Source organism: Phyllostomus discolor, chromosome 12, assembly GCF_004126475.2.
Source record: "Phyllostomus discolor isolate MPI-MPIP mPhyDis1 chromosome 12, mPhyDis1.pri.v3, whole genome shotgun sequence".
Taxonomy (NCBI): domain Eukaryota; kingdom Metazoa; phylum Chordata; class Mammalia; order Chiroptera; family Phyllostomidae; genus Phyllostomus; species Phyllostomus discolor.
In genome coordinates, this window is record NC_040914.2 from 6,388,459 (window position 1) to 6,406,842 (window position 18,384).

Genomic DNA, 18,384 nt, shown 5'->3' on the forward strand with positions numbered 1-18,384 from the left:
TGGAATTTTGATAGGGATTATATTGAATCTGTAGATCAATTTGGAGAGTGTTGTCATCTTAATAATATTAAGTATTCCAATTGATGAACATGGGTATCTTTCCATTTATTTAGGCCTTTAATTTCTTTCAGCAATGTTTTTTAGTTTTCAGTGTATAAGTCTTTCAATTCCATGGTTAAACTTATTCCTCAATATTTTATTCATTTTGATGCTAATATAAATGGATTTTTCTCAATTTAATTTTCAGATTGTCATTGCTAGTGTATAGAAATTCAAGTGATTTTTATATGTTGACCTTGTATCCTACAATGTTCCTGAATTCTTCTGTTAGCTCTGACAGATTTTTTCTGTGTGAATACTTTAGAATTCTGATTATTTAAAAATTTTTATCCAAGCATTTCATCCAAAAGGGTTGGATGCAATAAGGGTCAAAAGCATTTTCAAACATACCACACACACACACACACACACACACATTTTTATACAACTAGAAAGACACATTATGTCCAGGAATCAGTCAGGATGAAATCCTGAATTTCAACAATTTTCAGGCTCAATTTATACAATTCCCTTTTTTTCTGATCTCTTATCCAGTGAGCACCCTGGAAAAGATCAACCCCTTTCCAAGGACACTGCATTTAGTAATCAAGCTGCTTCTTAAGGTGTGTGCACCAGGAGAAAGATGAGGGACCCAGAGCTGGGCTGTGGGACCACTGTTGCAAACTGCATCTAATTGGGAAAGTGGAACGCAAATCAACAGCAGTGGGGCACCCCTTCCCCACCCTGGGGCGTCCACAGTCCAGTCGGTTAGAAGCACCCAGAGGGTCACAGTCCCTGTCTTGTGGCCTTCCCTAACTTGCAGTTTTGGCAGGAATCATGAGTTGGAAACACATCAGAAATTAGCATCTGCTCAGAAAGAGAGAGCTGAGCAGGGTCTTGATTTCAGACAGTTTCTTGAAAGAAGCATTTTCCTGTGGGCATGTTTATGTGACCCAGATGGTCCAGCCAGCACCCATGATGTTTTCACAGTTCAGGGGACATCCTAAATCTGCTGAGGCCCCAGAATCGGCCTCCTGTTCACTGAGCACATGCTTGCTTTCTGCTGAGCACAGTGCCTGCTGAGAATGAAACCACTCACAGCAGACAGTATCAGGTTTCCGCTTAGAGTCAGGTCTGGGCAATTAGGATCTGCGAATTCAGGAATTCAGAAAAGCCAGAGGGTTTTCTTCAGCAGCAGCAAGCCCAGGCACCTGCCTGCCACTATGCTCCAAGTCCAAATGACAATAACAGATTTCCCAAGGCCTTGGCACCTTGTCAGCCTTAGAGTCCAAATGGACACACTTAAAAAGATGCACCCCTTCAAGAGACTGAGAGTGCAAGCCACAGACTGGGGGAAGATATTTGTAAAAGGTGTATCTAATAAAGAACTCCTATTCAAAATATAAAAAGAACTCTTAAAATTCAACAATAAGAAAGTCAACAATCTGATTAAAAATGGACAAAAGGCTTGCATAGACACCTCACAGAAGAAGATATACAGATGGCAAATAAACCTAGGACAAGATGCTTGACATCATATGTCATCAGGAAAAGGCAAACTGCAACAACAACGAGCTACCTATTACACACCTGTTAGAGTGACCAACACCTGGAGCAGGGACGGCAGCGAGTGCGGCGTGGGTGTGGAGCGGCAGAGACTCCTGCTCACAGATGGTGGGAGTGCCGAATGGTCCCGCCACTTTGGAACACAGTTTGGTAGTTTCTTACCAAATTAAACATATCTTACCAAAAGATCCAGCCTTACACTCCTTGGTATTTACCCAAATGAGTTGAACATTTATGTGCACAAAAACCTGTACATGGATGTTTGCAGAAGCTTTATTCATAACTGCCAAAACTTGGAAGCAACCTAGATGTCCTTCTGCTGGTGAATGGCTCAATATGCTGGGATCCATCCAGCCAATGGAATATTATTCAGTGCTAAAAAGAAAGGAGCTGTCCAGCTATGAAAAGCCATGGGAGAAACTTAAGTGCATTTTCTAAGTGAAAGAAGCCCATCTGAACGGCTGCATGGTACATGACTTCACCCATATGACATCCTGGACAAGACAAAACTGTGGAGACTGTAAAAGGTCGGTGGTTGCCAGGGGTTGGGAGAGGGGAGGGATGAACAGGTGAAGCACAGAGATGATGCAGGATAATGTGATAGTGGTTGCATGTCACCCTGGCCAGGCCGCTCGGTTGGAGAATTGTCGCCATGCGTCAGGGTTGTGGATTCCATCCCAAGTCAAGTCACCTGCCAGCGTCAACCAATGAATGTCTGGATGGGTGAACCAATGGATCAATGTTTCTCTCTCTCTCTAAAAGAATCAACTCAAAATTTATTTTAAAAAATGGTGGTACATGTCATTATATGTTTGTCTAAACTCATAGAATGTACAACACCAAGAGCATACTCTAATGTGAACTATAGACTCTGGGTCATAATGATGCTGATATAGGTTCTTGGGTGTAACAAATGTCCCTCTCTGGTGGGGGTGTTGCTGGTGGGCTGTGCCTGTGTGTGGGGAGGGGAGGGTATGGGATCTGTACTTACCGTTCACTTTTGTCTTGTGGAGCCAGGCATTTGGCTTTAGCAAGGCCCCATTGGCAAACTAAGGACTGTAAAGCGTATTTGCCTGTGGACTGGAGATTGTTTCTCTTTTTACATTGCCTCCTTGTCCCCCAAAGTTTCCAACAGGCCAAAATGACAGCCAGAACCATCACTTACAGAGACTTGTGTTTGTTCTGTTCCCAGTACTCACAGGGTTTAAATTCCAGGGCTTCCACTGGTGGCAAAGACAGTGGAGTGACACATGCACAGCACACACGCTTGTTTTCACAGCTTTCTCTGGCCCACATGACCTCTCCAGGGCCCATTACAAGCATACAACATTTCATTGTTTTATATTCTTTCATGAGATGACCAATAAGGTGCAGCCACAAGAAGAAACAGTGAAGAAGCTCAGGAAAACAAGTTTGTTAGACTCGAGTGTCGTAGACACAGGTGTGCCATGGAAGGCCACAGGGAGGCCAGGGGGCAGGAGGCAGGACCAAGAGGAAGATTTAGGTCATGACCTTTTTTCTTTAAGATTATTTATTTATTTATTTATTTGAGAGAGAAGGGAGGGAGAAAGCGAGAGAGAGAGAAACATCAATGTGTGGTTGCTGGGGGTCATGGCCTGCAACCCAAGCATGTACCCTGACTGGGAATTGAAACTGTGATGCTTTGGTTTGCAGCCTGTGCTCAATCCACTGAGCAATGCCAGCCAGGACTTTAGGTCATGACCTTTATTGGGGATTCCTTGGGAAAGGCAGGCAGGGTAAACAGTTTAGGACTGGCCAGGTTGAATAATTTCTTTTTTGGGAGGCGGCTTTGTACTCCAGGGATGGTCCTCAGTTGCCTGGCACCTGGCTCTCAGGTGGGTAAGGCAGAGAAATATTGCCTCCTGGGCTGCAGGAGCCAAATAGAGGGGGCCTGCCTCTGGACGTGGTCGTTTGCGAATCAAAGGCACGCTCTGTCTGGGTTCTAGAATCTGGCTAGCTCTGGGAGCGGAAGCCTCTCCCCAGCCAGAAAGGACTTGTAAGTGGTCAAAATGTGATAACATACAGAAAGCAAACAACTATATATAAAAATATATATTTATATGTATTTGTCTATAAATATAATACATACATTGATCATTGATTTTTTAAATCATACATCCAGATGAAATGGCCTTAAAATATACTGTGCTTTTTCAAATTTCCCTTTTTCTTTGAGATACAATTGACAGATCACATTGTACTATAAATCTCCCCATTTCTTGTCCTCACTGCAGGATTACTTAAGTCCCTTGAAGTAAATTCAGCATTTACAGGGTTAACACCGTGGCTGCCCAGAGATCCCAGTTAGAATAGGGGTTGAAGAGCTGTGTTTAGTTTTTGGTTTTTTGTTTTCTTTTCCCCTTTGGCTTATCTAAAGCTTTGATTCAGCCCTAGGAGTGGATTTAACCTTTTTTCCTCCCCTGTGGTGGAGAGAGCAATGCAAACTTTTTTGGTTCATCTAATGACAAGGGCTGGCCAGGTTGTGGAGAAAAGGAAACCCTCGTGCACTGTTCGTGGCAATGCAGACTGGTGCAGCCACTGTGGAAAACAGTATGGAGTCACCTCAAAAAATTAAAAGTGGAACTGCCATTCGACCCAGCAATTCTGGGAATAGAGGTGAAGAAACTTAAAACACGAATTTGAAAGATGCAGCATTATTTGCACTAGCCAAGACAGGAAAGCAACCCAAATGCTCATCAATATACGAATAGATAAAAAAAGCAGTGGTACATATATACAATAGAGTATTTCTTGGACATAGAAAAGAATGATATCTTATCATTTATGGCAGCATGGATGGACCCAGAGGGTATTATGCTAAGTAAAATAAGTCAGTCAGAGAAAGACAGATACCATATGATTTTGCTTGTATGTGGAATCTAAAGAGGAAAATAAATGAGCAAACAAAACTGAAACGGACTCACAGACACAGTGAGTGACTGATAGTTGCCAGAGTTGTGGGAGGTGGGGGAGGGGAGCTAGAGGGACAGGGTGAAAGAAGTGAAGAAATTAAGAAGTCTTATTGGTGGTTAGCAAACAGTCACGGGGATGTAAAGTCCAGTGTAGGAAACAAGTCAATAATATTGTGATAAACATGTATGTCGCCAGGTGGGCACTAGAAATATGGGGCGGGAACAGCAGAACACTATGTAAATTATATGATTGTCTAACCACTATGCTGTTCACCTGAAACCAATACAAAATAATATGGAAAGTAAATTGTAATAAGAAAATAAAGGGCATTAGAAAGAAAATAAATAAACCCCACTTTTTTGAAATTTGGCTCTCCTCTCTGCTGCCTAGAGTAGGAAGCAGCTACAAACTAATGTGTATTGTCTTTGATCCACTTCACACTCACTTGTGGGGATGTCTGGGTCCCTTCTCCTGCCTGGAGGAAGGTAGAAAAAACCAAAGGCATCACCAGGCCGCCTGGATTTCATTTCAGTTGGCACCAGCCAAAGTCAGCAGGGGATCTGGTGAACCAACTCCCCAGGGCTGGAGCTCGGGTTTTAGTTCCACAGGTAACATTTAGCTCGTGGGGAACTTCATGGCCACAAGGCTCCAGGGGTTCATCACCCATCCCCCCACTCTCCCCCCCCAAATACAGTCACCATAGCTTGCTTGGTCAGGATTCCCACAGCAGTCCCACCTTGGCATGTGTGGTTGTGTGTGATCACAAGCCCGCCCTGTGTTCTGATATTTGCCAGGACTCCTGGGACTCAGAAAGAAGCAGTACTCCGTCCTCAGATTTACTACAAGGTGGGAGGGATGCACAGTGGGACAAATAGGGGAAAAGATGCAGGCGGAGGCTGGACGAATCCTGTGCAGGGCCCTGCGGTCCTGCCCCTTCCTTGAGGAGCTGCATAGTGTCCTCTCCCCTCAGCAACAAAAATGGAGTAAAACACGTGTGATGTCTAGGGAAGCTCAATAGGACCCCTCACAGGGTTTCACAGCTGGGGCAGTAGGGGTGGGGGCGGGGGGGGCTGGTCTCGAGGCTCCCTCCACCTGTGTGGACCACCATTCCAGACTCTCGGATGGAACGCAGATGTGCAGCCGAACCCACACTGTTTGCGCAGGCAGCGGCCTAAGCATAGTGAACCCTCCATATCGGTTTCCCAGACCCAGCCAAGGGCCACCCGCACAAACCTGCCTCTCAGGAGAGGCCAGCTACATTAATCTTTTCCTGCACAGGCAGTTATGGAATCCACGCGGCTGTCATGATTTGGGTGGTTGTATTGTACTTATGTAACAGAATGTCCTTATATGTAGGAAATACACACTGAAGAATTTTGCTGTGAAGTTAAAGGCACAGCAAGTTGGAAATGCACTAAATGTTTCAGGGGAAAAAAGCTCTTTGTGCCATATCTATAACTTCTCTGTTAGTTTGAGGTTGTTTCAAAATGAACATATTTTAAAGTAATATGAAAGGGGAGAATCAGTAGGGGTGCAGATTGAGGACTGGCCCCAAGGTGATAGCTGTTGCTGGGTGACAGATACATTGAGGTCACGACACTCTCCTCTCTGCCTCCGTTATGTTTAGAATGCTCCACGACAAAATTAAACCAACCAACAAAAACCCTGTCAGCAAAGATGCCTTCTAAATATGGTTATTTCTGGAAGGAGAGGGAAATTGCATTGGAGGATGCTTTATATTTTACCTGTAACATTGTGCTTTTGTATATCTATACACCCATACATAAGAAATGAGATACAGATAAGCAGAATTAGTAAATACAAAATCCCCACCCCCCAGCAATCACACTGTAGTAATCGCATAACATTGTAGTTCGCGTTCTTATTCTTCTGAATATATATGTATATGCATCCAGAAGGCAACCCAGGATGTAAATACATATACATATATACGGGTGTGTGTATAAAGCAACGTAATTTAGTTTTGGCATATATATATACACACACACAGACACATATACATATATATGCACATATTTACACACACATGCACACACACAAAATAATGTATATGCCAAAAAAAGCATACTGCTGCAATTGTCTCCACCTTTCCCTTTTTTGTAAAGGTTTATCTCACATTCTTCATATCCAAATCCCCCCAGTTGACCCTAAAATACCTTCCAGAGCTGGATTGTGCAAACCAGGATTTACTGCAGGACCACGAACCTCATCTGGCTGGAACTCTTAGATCTGCTTCAACCTGTCCCCACCCCCTTTTTATGAAACCGGCAGAACTCGCCACCCCTGGGTGTGTCTGACTGCTGCTTGGCTGGCCTCGGCCTGCTCTCCCTTCGTTTCTGTCTACACTGCAGGATGGGGCTGAAGGCCGTCTGCCCTGCAATGCAGTTCAGTGAGAAATACGTCAAAAGCAGTGTCACATTTCACAGGCATCCCGTCAAGACACCTAGAACTTCTCGGTGATGTGAGAGGCCAGTCATGGCCCCTGGACTGGGATTGGGCAGCCTGACCCTGCCGCTGCGTGGTGCCATCTAACCCTCAGGATCAGGAAGTTACAAGTCATGTCTCTGCAACACTGTACCCACGTCCACCATTTGCCTCATGCTCTTGATTAACCCTGGTTGACAATCTTTGTCTGAACTGAGGATTTCCGTATGGCTTGGGAAATACTGTTCTAATTCTCCTATTGTTTCTACTGTAAAACGTCTTCAACTGGTGGCTTCTTTAGAGTTTTCCCTCCTCAACAGGAGCTTGTTACTCTGAACCAACTAGTAACCAAGGCAGTAGCACTGCATTTTTATTAAAAAGATCTGAGGCACATTGGGCAAAGTAATAAATTTATTGCATGTGGTTGGCAGATAGATGTTGCTGATATATTATTCTCTCAAGGTTGAAAAAAATTCCAAAATAAAATAAATTTAAAAAATATCTTATGTATTTATTTTTACAGAGAGTGGAAGGGAAGGAGAAAGGGAGAGAAACATCAATGTGTGGTTACCTCTTGTGCACCCCCTATTGGTGGCCTGGGCCTGCAACTCAGGCATGTGCAATGACTGGGAATTGAACCAGTAACCCTCTGGTTAGTAGGCTGGCACTCAATGCACAGAGCCACACCAGCTAGGGAAGAATAAGATAATTTTTTTACGTTGCACAATAACAGCACTCCTTGAGGATCAGGTTTGGGTTCAGGGAACTAACTAATTTTTTAAAAATTTTATTTTAATCATTGTTCAAGTATGGTTTTCTCCCTTTTACTCCCAATCCAGCCCACCCTCCCACCCCTCCCCACTTCCCTCCCATTACCACCCTCCCCTTAGTTTTTGTCCATGTGTCCTTTAAATTTGTTCCTGTGAACCCTTCCCATTGTCCCCTGAAATTCCCTCTTCTCTCCCCTGTGGTCACTGTCAGCCTGTCCTCTATTTCAGTGTCTTTGGTTATATTTTGTTTGTTTCTTTGTTTTGTTGTTTAGGTTCCTGTTGAAGGTGAGATCATATGGTATTTGTCTTTCACTGCCTGGCTTGTTTTGCTTAGCATAATGTTTTCCAGCTCCATCCAAGCTGTTGCAAAGGGTAGGAGCTCCTTCTTTCTTTCTGCTGCATAGAATTCCATTGTGTAAATGTACCATAGTTTTTTGATCCATTCATTTACTGATGGACATCTTGGTTGCTTCCAGCATCTAGCTATTGTAAATTGTGCTGCTATGGACATTGGGATGCATAGGTTCTTTTGGGAACTAACTAATTTTTTCAGAGAAATCAGAATGGGCAGAACTACACATTTTTTTGAGGTAGTCAGCTTCCATTTGGGAGACCCAGCCTGGCACCCTCAAGAGGTTAAGTTCACCACCAAAGGTGGCTGGAATTTTCCCAGCCATAAGGATGAGTAGTTCAGAGAGGAGCAGAGGACTTCCATGAAGGGACCAGTAAAGCCCCCGGAATAGAAACAGGAGGTGGGCAGAGGGTACGTGGTTGAACCAGGGGGTCTGGATTAGGTGACAAAGAGCCCTTTCTGGGAACTGCATTCCCAAGGCCCACCTGTGTGTCTCCCCTCAGCAGCACAGGGGCTGACCTAGGGCAGCAGTTGTAGATAGGTCTGATGGAGGAACTTTCTTCTAGTAGTTTCCAGAACTTGAAGACAGGGAACAGCAGGACCCCTGACTCGACCCAGGAGTTCTCAGGATGCCAGGGAGGTACAAGCCCTTGTACTGGCCACTGGTCCCAGCTCTTGGAAGGCACAGTCTGATTTTTGTACAAGGAGCCCTTGACTAGGACAGAGGGACCTGCTCAGTCACATGGGCTCCATGGGGCCCAGGCCACAACTGATGCAAGTGTTCAAAACACGGGTGACCTGTAGGCAGAGGAAGAGATCAGCACCCATGGTTTTGCTTTCAAAAGCTGAGTTTGGGGCCTTTGGGCTGATAGCATTTTCCAAAGATGGCTGCAACAACAGCCCCCGGTTCCACCACTTGTTGTAGCATGATGGCACTCAAGTGGTGAAGTCGAATTCCTGTCCCCTTGAATTTGGGTGGGTTTGCTTATAACCAAGAGGGTGGCAGGTGATGCCAAGTGACTTTGGCCCAGTGATGTCCAAGTCTGGGTCAGAAAAGGCAGTGCAGCCTTAGCCAGTGTGGTTCAGGTGGTTGTCACATAACCAAAAAGTTGAGGGTTTGATTCCTTTTTAGGACACATACCTAGGCCGCTGGTTCAATTCCTGGTCTGTGCATGTATGAGAGACAACCAATTGCTGTTTCTCTCTCACATCAATGTTTTGCTCTCTCTCTTCCTCTTTTTCTAAAAGCAATGAAAAAAATGTCCTCAGGTAAGGATAAAAAGAAAAGAAAGGAAGGAAGGGAGGGAGAGAGGGAGGGAGGGAAAAAAGAAAAGGAAGAAAGAAAGAAAGGGCAACATAGCTTCTCCTAGTTTCTCTAGAACCCCCAGGGTAGAACTCTGAGCATTAGTAAGCAGTCTGATTGCCATGGGGATGCCAGGATGTGAGGAAGTCCAAACTAAGCAGAGGCGTCCCACAGTGAAGCTCCAAATGAAAAGATGCTTGGCCAGCTACCAGCTGCTATACACGCACGCACACACACATGCCCCATGCTGCCCTTCAGCTCCAGCCAGTGTCTGTGCACAACTACAAGAGCTGCTGGAGCTCTGACGGCAGACATTGTAGTTCTGCCACCAGATGGGATAAGGTATATCAGAGCATTCATCCAGGATGGTCCAGTTAGCATCCAGAAGTTGGACAATGGTTCAATATACACAACTACTGTTGGGTCAGGCTGCCCACCTGTTGGGAGAGGGAGGCCTGCAAGGCTGGAGTTGCCACCCCATCTCTTTGGGTAGCTGTGTGCCCCACCTGAGTGAATTTCCAGTGGATGCAAATTCAAAATGTGGTCCTTAGACTAGCACCATCAGCATCACCTGGGAGCTTTCCCCACGCCATACACAATACATCAGAATGTGCATTAAACAGGCTCCCTAACTGGTCTGCATGCATGTTCATTTTGGAAGGAGTGACCTAGAGCAGTGCTCTCCAAGGCGCCTCCTCCCACATTGTTAAGATGACAATCAAAATTTTTCACTCTATGTTTAAATGGTGGCAAATAATGTGATTTACAATGTGTATAATATTGATACTTTTTACATTTTTAAAAGGTTTATTTTATTCTCATTTAAGAGAGAGAAGGAGGGAGATAGAGAGAGGGAGAGAGAAACACTGGTGTGAGAAAGAAACACTGATAAGTTGCCCCCTGCACGTGCCCCAGTGGAGGACTGAGTCCATAGCCCAGGCACGTGCCCTGGCCGGGAATCCAACCGGTGACCTTTTGGTTAGGGGACGACACTCAAACCAACAGAGCCACACTAGCCAGGGCTATAATGTTGATATTTTTAAAATTTAATCTTTACTGCATTTTTTCCATTTACCAATTAGCCCCCTTATACCCTTCCCTCTCAGCAATCACCACACTGTTGTCCATAAAACGTTGATGTTTTAAACACAATTTTCAGTCATTCAAAAGGATGCAGGGGAATCTAAATGAATTGGTAACGAAATACCCAGCAACATTTTTAAAAGTCCAATGCCCATCAATGATAAGTGAATAAAGTATGGTATGTTCACATAATGGAATACTATGTAGCAATGAAACTTAAGTACAGCTACATCCAATTATGGATGAATCTACAAACATGTTATTGAATAAAAGAAGTCAAATATATATTTATATATTTGTACTTTATGTATATATAATTATATATAAAGTACAAATAAGAACAAAAACATCTATAGTTGAGTGGATAATGATGGGAAGGGGGCATGAGGGTGTTGGGTGTGGGATTTGCTGGCACCTTCTGTTCCTGACCTTGGGGCTGGCAACAGGAATGTGTTCACTTTAGGATAATTTTATAGGCACTTTTGATGTTAGAAGTTAAAATTTAAAAACTTAAGAGTAATGGGCTGTAAAAATACATGAACAACTACCTTCTTTTAGAGAGATTTCACATCACTCTACTTCTTAGATTAGATGCCTGTTCCTCCACAGAATTTTGTCCTAATGTATTATTAATTGATTTTTACATTCAGAAGACTTTTATCAATTACCCTTTCATGCTGCTGAGCCAACCACAAAAATAAAGAATATAAATAGAAATTTTAAATTTATCTTGTGACCATAAAGCTCTAAGTGTTAACATTGTTTTCTTTTAGGTTCAATTACAATTTACCCATTAGTGGTTCCTAAACTTTGCTGCTGATTGAAATCATCTTAGAATGTTTAAAAATAATACATAGAAAATAATTTAGCCTGAGCCAAAGGTCTGGCCTTTGCCTTTAGCTTCTGGGTAGTAATCGGTGGGCCTTTGGAATGTTATACTTGACAAGAATATCTTTGTTTGCCTGGGAGCCTTGGGTCATACTGGATAGTCTACCAATGCAATTTGGTCGGTGATGGCCACTCAGAGAGATCAACAATGTGACTTAGGGTGAAGGCTCTGGGTCGTGCAGTATCAGTTGACCTGGAGACTAAGATTAACCATATGATGAAGTCCCAAACAAAGGAAATAAGCAGGACCAACATGCATCTGGCTTCTACACCTGGAGCAGCTCCAGCTGGGTGGGCTAGTGTCCTGAATGCCTTAGACACCTGCTTATCTCCTACAAGCCTGTCAAAACCAACTGGCACACAGCCTACACAGAGGCTGCTTCTATATCCAGCCACTTTTTCAAGACTGGAAGAAACAGCTATGTCTAATTTATATAAACAAACACATAGAAAGTCAGACAAAATGAAAAGACAGAATATTTTTCAAGTGAAGAAAAAAGAAAAATATTCAGAAAAAAAGGAAACAGAGATAAGTCATTTACCAGATAAACAATCCAAAAAAAGTTGTAAGAGTGCTCATTAAAATTGAGAGGGGAATAGAGAAATTTAGAACTTCAACAAAGAGTTAGAAAATATAATAAAAACCAAACAGACCTGAATAATATAACAACTGAAATGAAAACTACATTAGAAGGAATCAACAGCAGATTAGCTAATACAAAAGAATAAATCAGCCCTGGTTGGTGTGGCTCAGTGGATTGAATGCCAGACTGTGAACCAAAGAGTTGCTAGTTCAATTCCCAGTCAGGGCACATGCCTTGGTTGCAGGCCAGGTACCCAGCAGGGGGTGTGTGAGAGGCAACCATACACTGATGTTTCTTTCCCTCTCTCTTTCCCTCCCCCCCTCTCTAAAAATAAAATAAATAAAATATATATATTTAAAGATTTTATTTATTTTATTTTTAGAGAGGGAAGGGAGGAAGAAAGAGAGAGAGAGAGAGAGAGAGAGAGAGAGAGAGAGAGAGAGAGAGAAACATCAATGTGCAGTTGCTGGGGGTCATGGCCTGCAACCCAGGCATAACCCCTGACTGGGAATCGAACCTGCAACACTTTGGTTCGCAGCCCGAGCTCAATCCATTGAGCTACGCCAGCCAGGGTAACAAAATATTTTTTAAAAATTACAAAAAAAAGAATGAATTAGCGACATGGAAGATCAGACTATTGGAAGTAAACCAACTAATCAGAACAGCAAAAAGAACTTAAAAAAGAGGATAGTTTCATGGATCTCTGAAACAAACACACAAAATTTCCTATAATAGGGATCAAAGAAGGAGAAAAAAGGAGGAGAAATATCATTTCAAGAAATAATGTTTAAAATTTTTTTTTACTGTGGGAGAGGAGACAGACATCCAGGCCCAGCAAGCAGAGGGTTCCAAACAAGATGAACGCAAAGAGAGCCACACCAAGATGTATTGTAATTACAACAGCAAAAGTTAAAGATAAAGAGACAATTTTGAAGGTGGCAAGAAAAAAATAACTAGTTGCATATAAAGGAAACCTCATAAGACTATTCAGCTGACTTTTCAGCAAAAACTTTACACAACAGAAGAAAGTGGCAGCACATCTTTAAAAGTTTTGAAAGAAAGAAACTTACAACCTAGAATAATTTGCTTGTCAAGGTAATCATTCAGAATTGAAGGAGAGATAAAAGAGTTTCCCGGACAAGCAAAAACTAAAGGAGTTTATCACCATTAAATGAGATTTTGAAGAAACGTTAAAGGGTCTTCTTCAAGCAGAAAAGGAAAGGCCAAAACAAGAAATAAGAAAATATAAGCAAGGAAAAAATCTCACAGGTAAAGCCAAATATTTAATAAATATAGTGAATAGACACTTAAAAAGCTACTACGAAGGTCAAAAGATAAAAGTGTTGCCATAGACAGTCAGTCGGAGTGCCAGGGAGTTTCCCCCATTGGCCGAGGTGGCAGCAAAGGGAGGTTCTTACACTGAGTGTGCCAAAAGCTAGAAATATGAATGGATAGAGCCCAAGTGGGCCTGAAAGCTGGAAGGATGAATGGACAGGAACTGAGCACAAAGAAAGCTAGAAAGGTGAAAAGAAAGGATGGGACCTGAACATGCCAAAAACTAGCAAGGTAATTATGTAGGATAAAAGCCCTCCCCTCCCTATCCCCACAGAACTGTAGCCTTGAGTGGGCAGGGTGGATGATTTTTGAGACACAAGTCCACTGTTCTCCCAGGTCATGTAGCACCTGACTAAACCTCTTTCCTTTTGCACCAGCACCTGCCTCACCATTTTGGCTTTTGTTGAGGCAGGCAGCTGAACCTTTTTTGTTTGGTTAGTTTTGAGCAACTCTGGTGGGACAGTGTGGACCTCAGTAAGCCCCAGAGAGCCCGGGCTGGGGTCTCAGCTGCCAGTGTCAGACCAACCATGGGAGAGTGGGACTGTGAAAATTTCCCAGCAGCTGCTGAGAGATTTTCTTGGGGAATTTCCCTGCACTCCTCAAGGTTTCAGCTGCCTGAAATGCTTGACTGGTGAAAGGACCTGGGTTTTGGGGGGAGCAGATGGACTCTAAGACTGGGTAAGTATAACTGGTGTGCACACTGCGGGGTCCTCTAGCCATGCCACTGGGGCTTTGAGCCACGTGTGTCCAGTTCCAGCTGTTTGCAGTACCAATTGGTAGGCTACTCCTGCTATGTGGGCTTTGTGCCATTTCGGTTTGGTTGGCACTGCTTGCTCTATCAGCTGACAGAGGATAAGACACTAAGACTTGCTTGTGAGCACTCATTTGGAACAATGGAATTATGGATTCAAGTTTTGTTTATATGTTCCCACTTTTTCTGGGGTCTTGTTATGGCCATGGGCTTATATTTTCATGCCATCAGGGGTTGTTCTCTTTTGACTCCTGAAGGGAGCCCACTGGGTCAGATTTTAGCAGATTGGTCCGCCACATACAGCCGTGATCCAACGAGGAAGAAAGAATTGGTTTTCCATTGTAACAATGCTTTGCCTGTGTGTACTTCAGACCACAGGGGAAAATGGCCCCTAAATGGTTCCCTAAATTACCACAATATCATGCCAATGGAATTGTTTCACCAATAGTCAGCGAAATGGGATGAAATCCCTTATATCTGAAGGCATTTGTATCTTTACACACTAAGGATTCTGCAAAGAAAGGGAACAAATTAATAATACAGAGAAGGGAAGTGGCTTCAAACAAAGAAATGAGTCTGTTTAATGCCCTAAACCCAGGGGATGCAAGATTAGCAACAGGAAGATACCCAGCCCCCACCCTTGCTTCTAGATACCCCTGAAATAAGGGCCAGAGGGATGACAGCCTGATCTCTGTGTGATGAAGGAACGGCTCCTCCCTTGAAGACTTGGCAGGGCACCCAATTTGGCCAGGGAGCATCCTTACCTGGAGCAGGACAATTCCCTTTGAGGCAATACCCTGCAGCCAGCCAGGCTGCTGGCTACAATTGGGTCCATATTCCATTTTCCACATCACATTTACTGAACTGGAAGAATTCCAACCCCTCATATACAGAGAATCCTCAGAAAACAGCAGGTCTTATCACCTCCATTTTTGCTACTCAACAACCAAACTGGGCAGATATACAGGCTCTCCTTAACATTCTGCTAATGGAAGATGAAAGGCAGCTAGTTATAAATAAGGCTAGTGAAGAGGCCCATTGCCTCCATCAAGAGAATTCCAATGGGACCCCCAACCCAGCCAGGGCAATTCCCTTGACAGGGCCCAACTGAGACCTGAATAGTGAGGACCTGGCTTCCCTAACATTACAAAAGACGTATATTGGAAGGTCTTAATAAAGGGGTGCCTAAACAAAAGTATCTGAGTATAATATAGCCTGTTCAACAGAAACCAATGAAAATCCTTCTGAGTTTTTAGAAAGGCCTATCAAAAGCACCCTGATGCTGACCCATAGGCACCAGAAAATGTCCAGATAGTAAACATGACTTTTATTGGGCAAAGTGCCCCAATCAGCAGAAGGAAGCTCCAATGTTTAGACAAGGTGTTGGGAATGAATACTTCCCAGGTGGTGGACATAGCTTTTAAAGTTTACCATGCTTTGGCCCTGGCTGGTGTGGCTCACTTGGTTGGGGCAACATCCTATAAACTGAAAGACTGCGGGTTTGATTCCTGGTCAGGGCACATGCCTGGTTGCGGGTTCAGTCCCAATTTGGGGCACGTACAAGAGGCAACTGATCAATGTTTCTCTCCCTCCTCTCCTTCCCTTCCCTTATTTCTAAAACGAATAAGCATGTCCTCAGGTGAGGATTAAAAAAAGATATTTAAATATGACAGTGCCCAGAAAATGAGGAAATTAAAGCAGGCCACTGTTTTCTCAGAAACCTTTCAGGTAAACTATAAGGAAAGGCGGGACCTAAAAGGTAAAGGTTAAAGACCCACTAGGTGCAAATCAATGCACCTATTGCAAAGAGGAAGGTCACTGGAGAAAGAACTTCCTGCAACTCAAAAAGAAAAATAAAAAGTACAAAAACTGTCACTGAGAAGTGTTATAAAGGAATGGCAAATCCGATGCAAATCCAATGACAAATGAGGAGGCCCAGGGGTGTACCCCTAGACATCTCCTGACCTATTGCTATTTTCCCACAGGAGCCTGGGGTACAATTGACAATGAGGAACAAATTAATTGATTTCCTTGTAGATATGAGAGCTACATACCCAGTGCTAAATACAAAATTAACCAAGAAAAGTTCAGCTGCGGTGTCAAGTTACTGGAGTGAGTGGACAATTACAAAAACAAGAACTCCTTCAACTTCTAGAATGCCAGCTTGGGGATCAGAAACAGGTGTAGTTTTCTCTACATGCCACACTGTCCCATTTCATTGTTGGGTCAAGATTTACTGTGTAAATTCCATGCACAAATAACTTTTTCCCCTGAGAAGCAGCAATTATGTGTAGAAGTCCAGCTGGAACATGCTCTCCTTCAGCTCCAGGTACTGCTGACTTGCCCGGAAGGTCTTGGAGGTGAATTCCCACCTGAGATCTACAAGCCGGTCGACTGAGCTGTTTGGGTCAGTGGAACCCCAAGTAGAGTAGCTAATGTCTAAACTGTAAAAATTCATTAAAAAGAAGGAGCATGGACCCCAGGTAAGGAAGAATATCTATTTTAAAAGAAAGCTTTAGAGAAAATTCAACCAGTATTACAGAAGTTTTTAAAATCAGGATTAATTCAGCCATACCAGTCTCCCTATTACACCCCTATTGTCAGTCGAAAGCCTCACTTTGATTAATATCAATTTGTACAGGATCTTAGGGCCATAGGTTGTCCAAGGCATTTGTCCTATGGTGCCCAACCCTTGTACTTTGTTGACTATGATATCTGGAAATAGTAAATGGACTCTAATCCTAGACTTGAAGGGTGCTTTTTTTCTGCATCCGAACAGATGAACAGGCTCAACTATTATTTGCCTTTGAATGGCAGGACCCATAAACACTCCAATACTCTTGAACTGTGTTCCCACGAGTATTCAAGAACTCCCTGACTATATTTGGGGAAATATTATCAAAAGATTTAAGGGATATTCAATTGAAATCAGGAATTCCTCACCAAATATTGACAACTAATAGCTAGCAATACTTACAAAGTTTATTTGCTCAACACCATCACAGGCTGGAATCATTTGGCAAAAAGAGAATGTAAAGTACCCCCTCAGAAGGCTGAACTTTGGAAACAGGAGGTGGCATACCTGGGATTCCAACTGAAACAGTGCACTGGGAGCTTCATGGCTGATCAAAAACAAGCCATTGCTACAATAAAAATCCCAGAGAACTGGAGGCAGCTATATAGATTCTTAGGGATAGGTTTTGCTGAATTTGGATTCCAAATGTTGCCCTTATAGTAAAACCACTGTATTAATTCTTTGAAAGGACTAGACTCTGAACCTCTTGAATGGACAAGAGACTGTCAGGTGGTATTTAACACCTAGAAGGAAAAACTAGTTTTGGTTTCCACGCTAGGACTGCACAATTTGCAGAAACCTTTCAAATTATACATTCATGTGAAAGGCAAGGAATAGGGCTTGGGGTAACAACCCAGACCCTGGGAAATACCCTTCAACCCACAGCCTATTTCTCAAAGAAACTAGACCACAGGACAAAAGGATGGCCGCCATGCCTCTGGGCAATAGCAGGCACCTGTGACATCTTACAAGAAGCAAAGAAATTCACTCTGGGGCAACCTACTATGGTATTTGTACCACACCAGATTCTAACCCTATTGAAACAGAAAGGAGGGCATTGGCTGACAGCAGGTTGCATGAGAAAGTATCGGGCAATTTCATTAGACAACCAAATGTGAGGTTGGTTTGTCACCTCACAAACCACCATTATCTTAAATCCAACCACCCTACTACTGGACTCACAGAGAAGCTCAGACCTCCAACATGATTACTTAAGAAATCATTGGTCAGTTTATTCTAGCAGACTGGATCTACTGGACCAGCCACTGGGAGAACCTGACTGGGAATTATACACAGATGGGAGCAGCCTCATGGAGAATGGTCAATGAAAAGCTGGGTATGTGCTAGTCACCATAGACAAGGTAATAGAAGCCCAAGACCTTGCCATAGGAACCCCAGCACAAGAGTCTGAACTGACAGTCCTTACCAGAGCCTTAGAATTATCTCAGGGAAAGAATGTTAACACCTACACTGATTCTAAATATGCCTTCATGGTAGTCCATGCCCATGGGACAACATAGAAAGAAAGATGGCTCTCAACATGGAAAGAAAGAGGAACTTCAGGAAATAAGGACATCAAATGTACAGAAGAGACTTGACAATTGCTACAGGCAGTGAATCTGCCAAACAAGATCACCATAATGCACTGCCCAGGAACCCAGAAGGACAGTTCCAAACAATCTGGGAAACCAAACTGCCAAAAAAGCAGCAAGACCAGCAGCCCGAGGGCCACTGCTTCTTGGGGCTATAATTCCCTACC

At 43.4% G+C, this 18,384-nt stretch overlaps 1 long non-coding RNA gene across 1 annotated transcript; it reads right to left on the reverse strand.

The window, feature by feature from the left end:
- Positions 1 to 3,793: 3,793 nt before the first annotated feature.
- Positions 3,794 to 17,917, reverse strand: LOC118497543. The gene is made up of 3 exons (XR_004900068.1): positions 17,906 to 17,917; positions 17,505 to 17,511; positions 3,794 to 4,230 (listed from the first exon to the last, which is right to left on the reverse strand). It is a non-coding gene; the product is annotated as an uncharacterized LOC118497543 (long non-coding RNA).
- Between the last annotated feature and the right edge of the window lie 467 nt (positions 17,918 to 18,384).